Genomic DNA, 7,961 nt, shown 5'->3' with positions numbered 1-7,961 from the left:
AAGACATGAACTCATCCTTTTTTATGGCTGCATAGTATTCCATGGTGTATTTGTGCCACATTTTCTTTACCCAGTCTATCCATTGACGGTGCCCTAGTTTTTTACTCACAATTACGATATGACCATTTTTCATTCCAATTTTACTGTATGTGCTGCCGCAGCAAGCACGACGTGGGCATTTTTCATGTTGCCAAACTTTTAGCAAACATTAATTGTTCTGAATTATACACAAACTTATATATTATAAAATATATATTCACACATATGTTAGTATATAAAATATATGTATAGTTTAAATAATCATAATAATAGGAATACCTGTGTATGCACCACTCAGCTTAAAAAGAATATTACTACATACGTGGGAGTGCATTTGCGCTCTTCCCAAGATGCATAGAGAATTTTTGTATCAATCATTTCCTTGCTTTGCTTTTTAGCTCTACCATCAATGTATACAAATTATGATATAGATATACTACAACCCACTTAATAATTAGCCTATTGTGATTATTTAGGTGGGTTTATGTTTTTTGATGTTGGGAATAGGACTTTCCCATAGTGAAGATTATTTCTTTGAGATAGATTCTGAGAACAAAATTACTAGGTCAACAGTTATGACTGTTTTCAGAGCTTTGGACAGCTATTGATTGTCAAATTGTTTTCCAAAAGGCTTACATCAGTTTATATTTTCCAAAAGCAGTGCATCTGAGAATGTCCATTTCATTTCAGCAGTCATCAACACTGAGGGTTATTAACTTGAAAGGTAAGAAGTGTCGGCCGGGCGCGGTGGCTCACGCTCGTAATCCCAGCAGTTTGGGAGGCCGAGGCGGGCGGATCACGAGGTCAGGAGATCGAGACCACGGTGAAACTCCGTCTCTACTAAAAAAAATACAAAAAAAATTAGCCAGGCGTGGTGGCGGGCGCCTGTAGTCCCAGCTACTCGGAGAGGCTGAGGCAGGAGAATGGCGTGAACCCAGGAGGTGAAGCTTGCAGTGAGCCGAGATCGCGCCACTGCACTCCAGCCTGGGCGACAGAGCGAGACTCCATCTCAAAAAAAAAAATAAATAAATAAATAAAAAATAAAAAGTAAGAAGTGTCATGCTAAAATATTTTAGTATAACTGCTAATGAGTTTGAATTTTTAAAAGACCAATTATATTTTTTGAAGGATACTATGCATTCAGAAATGTTCACCTATCACAAGTGTGTAGCTTGAGAAATTTTCACAGATAGAACACAGCTTCATAGCTAACATTTAGATCAAGAAACAGAACATTACCCGTACCCCAAAGCTGTCCTTGTGCTTCATTCCAAAGACCATTTTTAAAAAGCTGTATGGCTAAAACCTCTGGAGGAAGAAAATTGACTTTGCTTTGACCAATGTAGTTTTAACAGTCAGCAGTAAGTTTTCTGATTATGAAGGTTTGAAGATTTGGAAAGGTTCATACGTATTTAAGATGGTTACTCTCCTCACAAAGTAGGATAGTGAATTTATAATTCTGGCCCCCAATCTCCCTTTCTTTTAAAACAGTTTGATGTCTGAGGCCAGGCACAGTGGCTCACACCTGTAATCCAAGCACTTTGGGTGGCTGCCTAAGACCAGCCTAAGCAACAAAGAGAAACCTCATTTTTACAAAGAATAAAAAATCTAGCTGGGTGCGGTGATGCATGCTTGTAGTCCCAGCTACTCAGGAGCCTGGGGCCAGAATTGCTTGACCCCAGGAGGTCACAATTGTAGTGAGCCATGATTACACTCCAGCCTGGATGACAGAGTGCACAGCGAGTGAGACTCTGTCTCAAAAAAAAAAAAAAAAAGAAAAGAAAAGAAAAAGTTTGATGTCATTTGTCCTATCAAACCACAACTTTGCATTTACTCAGAGTTCTTATGCAAGCCATAATAGTGTATCTCTAGTGCAGGTTCTTAAATTCTAGTGAATAAAAATAGGGATTACTTCTTTGCTTATTTAAAACACAGGTTCAGGGGTCCCATATGAGACTTATTGAGCCAGCATTTGCAGTGTCAGAAGCACCTCAGGTGATGCAGATGCCTGCTAATGGTCTCTAGACCACGCCTTGAGGAATGTTGCTGTAGAGGATAAATGCTTCTTCTTGAAGAAAAACATCCTGAGAACCTTGGTAATCGAAGCAGTTACCTAAGAAAATTCTTCTATATGGCATGACCTCAATTTTAAAAATAATGCTGTTGGCTGGGCTCACGCCTGTAATCCCAGCACTTTGGGAGGCTGAGGCAAGCGGATCATGAGGTCAAGAGATCGACACCATCCTGGCCAACATGGTGAAGCCCCGTCTCTACTGCTGGGCGTAGTGGCATACACCTGTAGTCCCATCTACTCAGGAGGCTGAGGCAAGAGAATCGCTTGAACCTGGGAGGCGGAGGTTGCAGTGAGCTGAGATTGCGCCACTGCACTCCAGCCTGGCGACAGAGTAAGACTCCATCTAAAAAAAAAAATAAAACAAAAAACGCTGTCGGCCGGGTGCGGTGGCTCACGCTTGTAATCCCAGCACTTTGGGAGGCTGAGGCGGGCGGATCACAAGGTCAGGAGATCGAGACCACGGTGAAACCCCGTCTCTACTAAAAAATACAAAAAATTAGCCGGGCATGGTGGCAGGCACCTGTAGTCCCAGCTACTCGGAGAGGCTGAGGCAGGAGAATGGCATGAACCCGGGAGGCGGAGCTTGCAGTGAGCCGAGATTGCGCCACTGCACTCCAGCCTGGGCGACAGAGAGAGACTCCGTCTCAAAACAAACAAACAAACAAAAAAAAAACGCTGTCAAAGAAGTGTATGTTTAGTTCTTTATTCCGTTCTAGGCTTTCCTACTATAAACATAGACATGTGGTATTTAACATAGGGCTGGTATAGTTCGTGTTACCAGAACAGGAAATATCTAGCTTAAAACATACCCCTTGATTGCAGCATGTTTGAAACTGACCTGGTACAATGGGTCTAGCTTTTCAAAGGATAACTCTTAGCTCAGCTATATAAGTGGGTCACTTTATAAAAGGCTTATAATTCAAATTTTTGTCAAAAGTTCAAAACTTACCTTTCTATTTTGTTTCTCTATACATTAACAATAGAGTTCGTATGTTGGAGAGTCATTTTACAAAAAGCAGCATGATTATTAAGTAGTCAAATATTAGATAATAACCCACAGAAAAATTTTTGGGGAGTCTGGCTTTTGCTTTGAATGGTCTTAATTAGAGGTTTTGCTTGTTCTGTTTGGGCTGGATAGATTAAAAGGTGGTTGGTTCTGCCCCATCAATATTGCTTGCATCCATCCACCTCTCTCCATCTCTACCTCTCACAGCCATTCCACCTTCTTCTTGCTCCTGGTCTACAGCCAGAGGCTCCTCACTGGTTTCGCCTCTCTACTCTTGCCCCCTTCCAGTCAGTTCACCATATGACATTCAGAATGGTCATTTTAATAAAATAAGTTGAACCTCATTATTCTTCTGTTTAAAAGTTTCAGAGGCTTCCCTCAGCTAAAACATACTCATTATCACCCACCAAGTTCCTGCGTTGATCTACTTCTGGCCTCCTTTCCAACCTCAACTCAACCAGCTCCCTGTTGTCCATCCCACTCAAGTCACTGCCCCTGCCCTCCCTTCGTTCTTTGACTCGTCCAAGTCCTTCCCTAACTCCTGGGCTTTGTGCAAGCTGTTCCCTTTGCCTGGAAGTCTCTTCCCACAATTTGCACCTGGCTAAATCCTGTCTCTCATTTAGAGCTATGCTTAAATGCCACATCCTTAGAGAGATCCTTCAAATCTAACTTATGTCTCTCCTGTTTTTCTCCTCATGGGCATATGCTTCTCTCTCAGCACTTATATCAATCTGTAAATGTGAATCCATGTGCTTATTGGTTTAATTTCTGCCTTTCCCACCAGTCTGGTTGAGTGAAGAGATTATGGCTGTGTGGTTCATCACAATATCCCCAGTGTCTAGCATAGCACATGGTACTGACTGAATAAAAGAAATATTTGTAATTACCCAGTGTATAAGTTATCTATTGCTGTATAATAAATTAATGCAATGTATTAGTCCATTCTCACAGTGCTATAAATAACTACCTGAGACTGGATAATTTATAAAGAAAAGAGGTTTAATTGGCTCACAGTTCTGCAGGCTGCACAGGAACATGACTGGGAAGGCCTCAAGAAACTTTCAATCCTGGCAGAAAGGGAAGCAGGCACGTCTTACATGACCAGAGCAGGAGGAAGAGAGAGAAGGGGGAGGTGCTACAAACTTTTAAACAACCAGATCTTATGAGAACTCACTCCCTATCAGGAGATCAGCAAGGGGGAAATCTGCTCTCTTGATTCAATCACCTCCTACCAGGCTCCACCTGGGGGATTACACTGGGGATTACAATTCCACATGAGATTTGGGTGGGGACACAAATCCAAACCATATCATGCACAAACTTAGATATTTACTTGAAACAACGAACAGTTTTTATCTTGTAGTTCCAGTGAGACAAGAATTTGAAGTGGCTTGTCTGGGTGGTTCTGGTTCAGGGTTTCTTATTAAGTCACAGTAAAGATGTCAGCCAGGGCTGCCATCATTTTACCATTGAGTGGGGTTGATGTATCTGTTTCCAGGAGGGCTCACTCACAAGCCTGTTTGCTGGAGGCCTCAGTTCCATACCACTTGGACTCCTCCGTAGGGCTTCTTACATCATGGCAGCTGGTATCTCCCAGAACGCCTGACCAAATGAGACAGAGAGATTAAGGAGGAGTCCACAATACTCTTTATGTCCCACTTTCAGATATCAAACCTTGTCACTTTAACAACATCCTATTTGTTAAAAACAAGTCATTAAGTAATGCCACACTTAAAGGGAGAGGGAATTGGCTCCATCTTTTGAAAGGAGGACTATCAAAGAATTTGTGGACATATTTGAAAACCACCACAGTTCTTCCTCTGACCACAAATTATTTATATTACCTCGACATGAAAAATACCATAAACTCTTCCTACTGCTCCCCCTCCCCCAAACTCACATCCATTTACATTATTAGCTCAAAATCCAGGATGTTGGCTTCAAAATCAGGTCCAAGTGTGGATGAAGCTCTTTGGGTGTAGTGCCTTAAGTATAGCTTTACTACACCATTCCTCTCAATCTAAAGACATATGAAGTGAAGAAACAGGTTATCTACTCCTCCATAGGCAACCTAAAGTGGTGGGTAAGCCTGGCATAATCACAGTAGACAATCTTACTTAAAAAGGCTTTTAAAAGGAAAAATGGAAGATAGAAGTAATCAGTCCATAGTAATTCTTTTCTTATTTTTATTTCACTAGCTTTAGTGGTACAATGGTTTTTGGTTACATGGATAAATGTATAGTAGTAAAGTCTAGGATTTTAGTGCATCCATCATGCAGGTAGAGTACATTGTACTTAATAGGTAGTGTTTCATCCTGCATCCCCCTCCCATCGTCCTCCTTTCTGAGTCTCCAATGTCCGTTATACCAGCCTGCATGTCTTTGTGTACTCATAGCTTAGTTTCTACTTATAAGTGAGAAAGCACAGTATTTGGTTTTTGATTCTTGGGTTAATTTGCTTAGAATAATGACTTCCAGTTCCACCCAAGTTGCTGCAAGACATTATTTTTTTCTTTATTATGACGGAGTAGTATTCCATGGTGTATCTATACCACATTTTCTTTATCCACTCATCAGTTTATGGGCACTTAGCTTGATTCCATATCTTTGCTTTGTGAATTGTGCTACAATAAACATCCACATACAGGTGCCTTTTTGATATAGTGACTTCTTTTCTCTTGAGTAGATATCTAGTCATGGGATTACTGGATTGAATGGAAGATCTATTTTGAGTTCCTTGAGAAATCTCCATACTGTTTTCCATAGAGGTTGTATTAATTTACATTCCCAGGAGCAGACTGTAAGCATTAGTTTTTTTTACCACATCCACACCAACATCTATTATTTTTGACTTTTTAGTAATGGCCATTCTGGCTAGGGTAAGATGTTATCTCATTGTAGTTTTAGTTTGCATTTCCTTGATGATTAGTGATGTTGAGCATTTTCTTCTGTTTTTTTTGGCCATTTCTGTATCTTTAGAGATAATGTCTTTTGAGAAATGACTATTCATATCCTTTGTCCACTTTTTAATGGGATTTGTTTTTCTTGCTGATTTGTTTGAGTTCCTTGTAGATTCTGGATATTAATCCTTTGTCAGATGCATACTTTGCAAATATTTTCTCCCATTCTACAGGTTGTCCATTTACTCTGCAGATTATTTCTTTTGCTATGCAGAAGCTTTTTCATTTAATTAGGTCTCAGTATTTATTTTTGTTTTTGTTGCATTTGCTTTTGGGATCTTAGTCATAAATTCTTTAGCTAGGCCAATGTCCAGAAGAATTTTTCCTAGGTTTTCTTCTAGAATTTTTATGGTTTCAGGTCTTAGATTTAAGTCTTTAATACATCTTGAGTTAATTTTCATATTTGGTGAGATATAGAGATCCAGTTTCATTCTTCTACATGTGGCTTGCCAGTTTTCCCAGCATCATTTACTGAATAGGGTGTCCTTTCCCCCATTTGTATTTCTGTATGCTTTGTCAAAAATCAGTTCATTGTAAACATTTGGCTTTATTTCTGGGTTCTCTATTCTGTCCCATTGGTCTATGTGCTTACTTTTATACCAGTACCATGCTATTTTGGTTACTATAGTCTTGTATTATAATTTGAAGTCAGATAATGTGATGTCTCCAGATTTGTTCCTTTTGGTTAGTATTGCTTTAGCTGTGTGGGCTGTTTTTTGGTTCCATATGAATTTTAGGATGGTTGTTTCTGGTTCTGTGAAAAATGATGATGGCATTTTGACGGGAATTGCATTGAATCTGTAGATTGCTTTGGGCAGTATTGTCATTTTCACGACATTGATTCATGCAATCTACGAACATGGGATGTATTTCCGTTTGTTTGTGACAGCTATGATTTCTTTCGGTATTGTTTTGTAGTTCTCCTTGTAGAGATCTTTCACCTCTTTGATTAAGTATATTCCTAGCTCTTTTATTTATGTATTTATTTATTCATTTATTTATCAGCCCTGGTAAAATAAATTGAGTTCTTGATTTGATTCTCAGCTTGGTCATTTCTGTTGTGTAGCAATGCTACTGATTTGTATACATTGATTTTGTAACCTGAGATTTTACTGAATTAATTCATCAGATATAGGAGTCTTTTGAGGCAGTCTTTAGGTTTTCCTAGGTATGAGATCATATCGTCAGCAAACAGTGATAGTTTGACTTACTGTTTTCCAATTTGGTTGCCCTTTATTTCTTTCTTTTGTCTGATTCCTCTGGCTAAGACTTACAGTAAGTACTATGTTGAATGGGCATACTTGTCTTGTTCCAGTTCTCAAGGGGAATGCTTTCAACTTTTCCCCATTCAGCATGATGTTGGCTGTGGTGTTGTCATATATGGCTTTTTTTTTTTTGAGATATGTCCTTCTATGCTTAGCTTGTTGAGGGTTTTTATCATAAAGGGATGCTGTTTTTTTTTTTTAAATTTATTCCTTTCAACATGTATGAAACCAAGCATCCCTGGCTGCTACAGCAGATAGCAGACAGGTATAGCTAAGAAAAAAACTTTATTTTAAGCAGGGGGAATGACAACACAGCACTTAACAGCTATATTCTAGTCTGAATCCTGCGTGGGATGCTGGATTTTATCAGATGCTTTTTCTGTGTCTATTGAGATGATCATATGATTTTTATTTTAATTCTCTTGATGTGATGAAACACATTTATTGACTTGCATATGTTGAAACATCCCTGCATCCCAGGGATGAAACTCACTTGATCACAGTGATTTTTTTTTTTTTTTATGTGCTGTTAGATTCGGTTTGCTAGTATTTTGTTGAGAATTTTTGCATCTATATTTATCATGGATATTGGCCAGTAGTTTTCTTTTTTTATGTGCT

General features: G+C 39.2%; 1 non-coding gene across 1 annotated transcript; it reads right to left on the bottom strand.

Annotated features, from left to right (window-relative positions):
• Positions 1–7,561: 7,561 nt before the first annotated feature.
• Positions 7,562–7,693, bottom strand: LOC116457153 (small nucleolar RNA SNORA63). The gene has a single exon (XR_004244925.1). It is a non-coding gene; the product is annotated as a small nucleolar RNA SNORA63 (small nucleolar RNA).
• Positions 7,694–7,961: the final 268 nt, after the last annotated feature.

This window comes from Hylobates moloch, unplaced genomic scaffold (assembly GCF_009828535.3).
Source record: "Hylobates moloch isolate HMO894 unplaced genomic scaffold, HMol_V3 SCAFFOLD_17, whole genome shotgun sequence".
Taxonomy (NCBI): Eukaryota; Metazoa; Chordata; class Mammalia; order Primates; family Hylobatidae; genus Hylobates; species Hylobates moloch.
The sequence above is the reverse complement of the archived record's forward strand: the minus strand, read 5'-3'. Positions and strand labels throughout refer to the sequence as shown.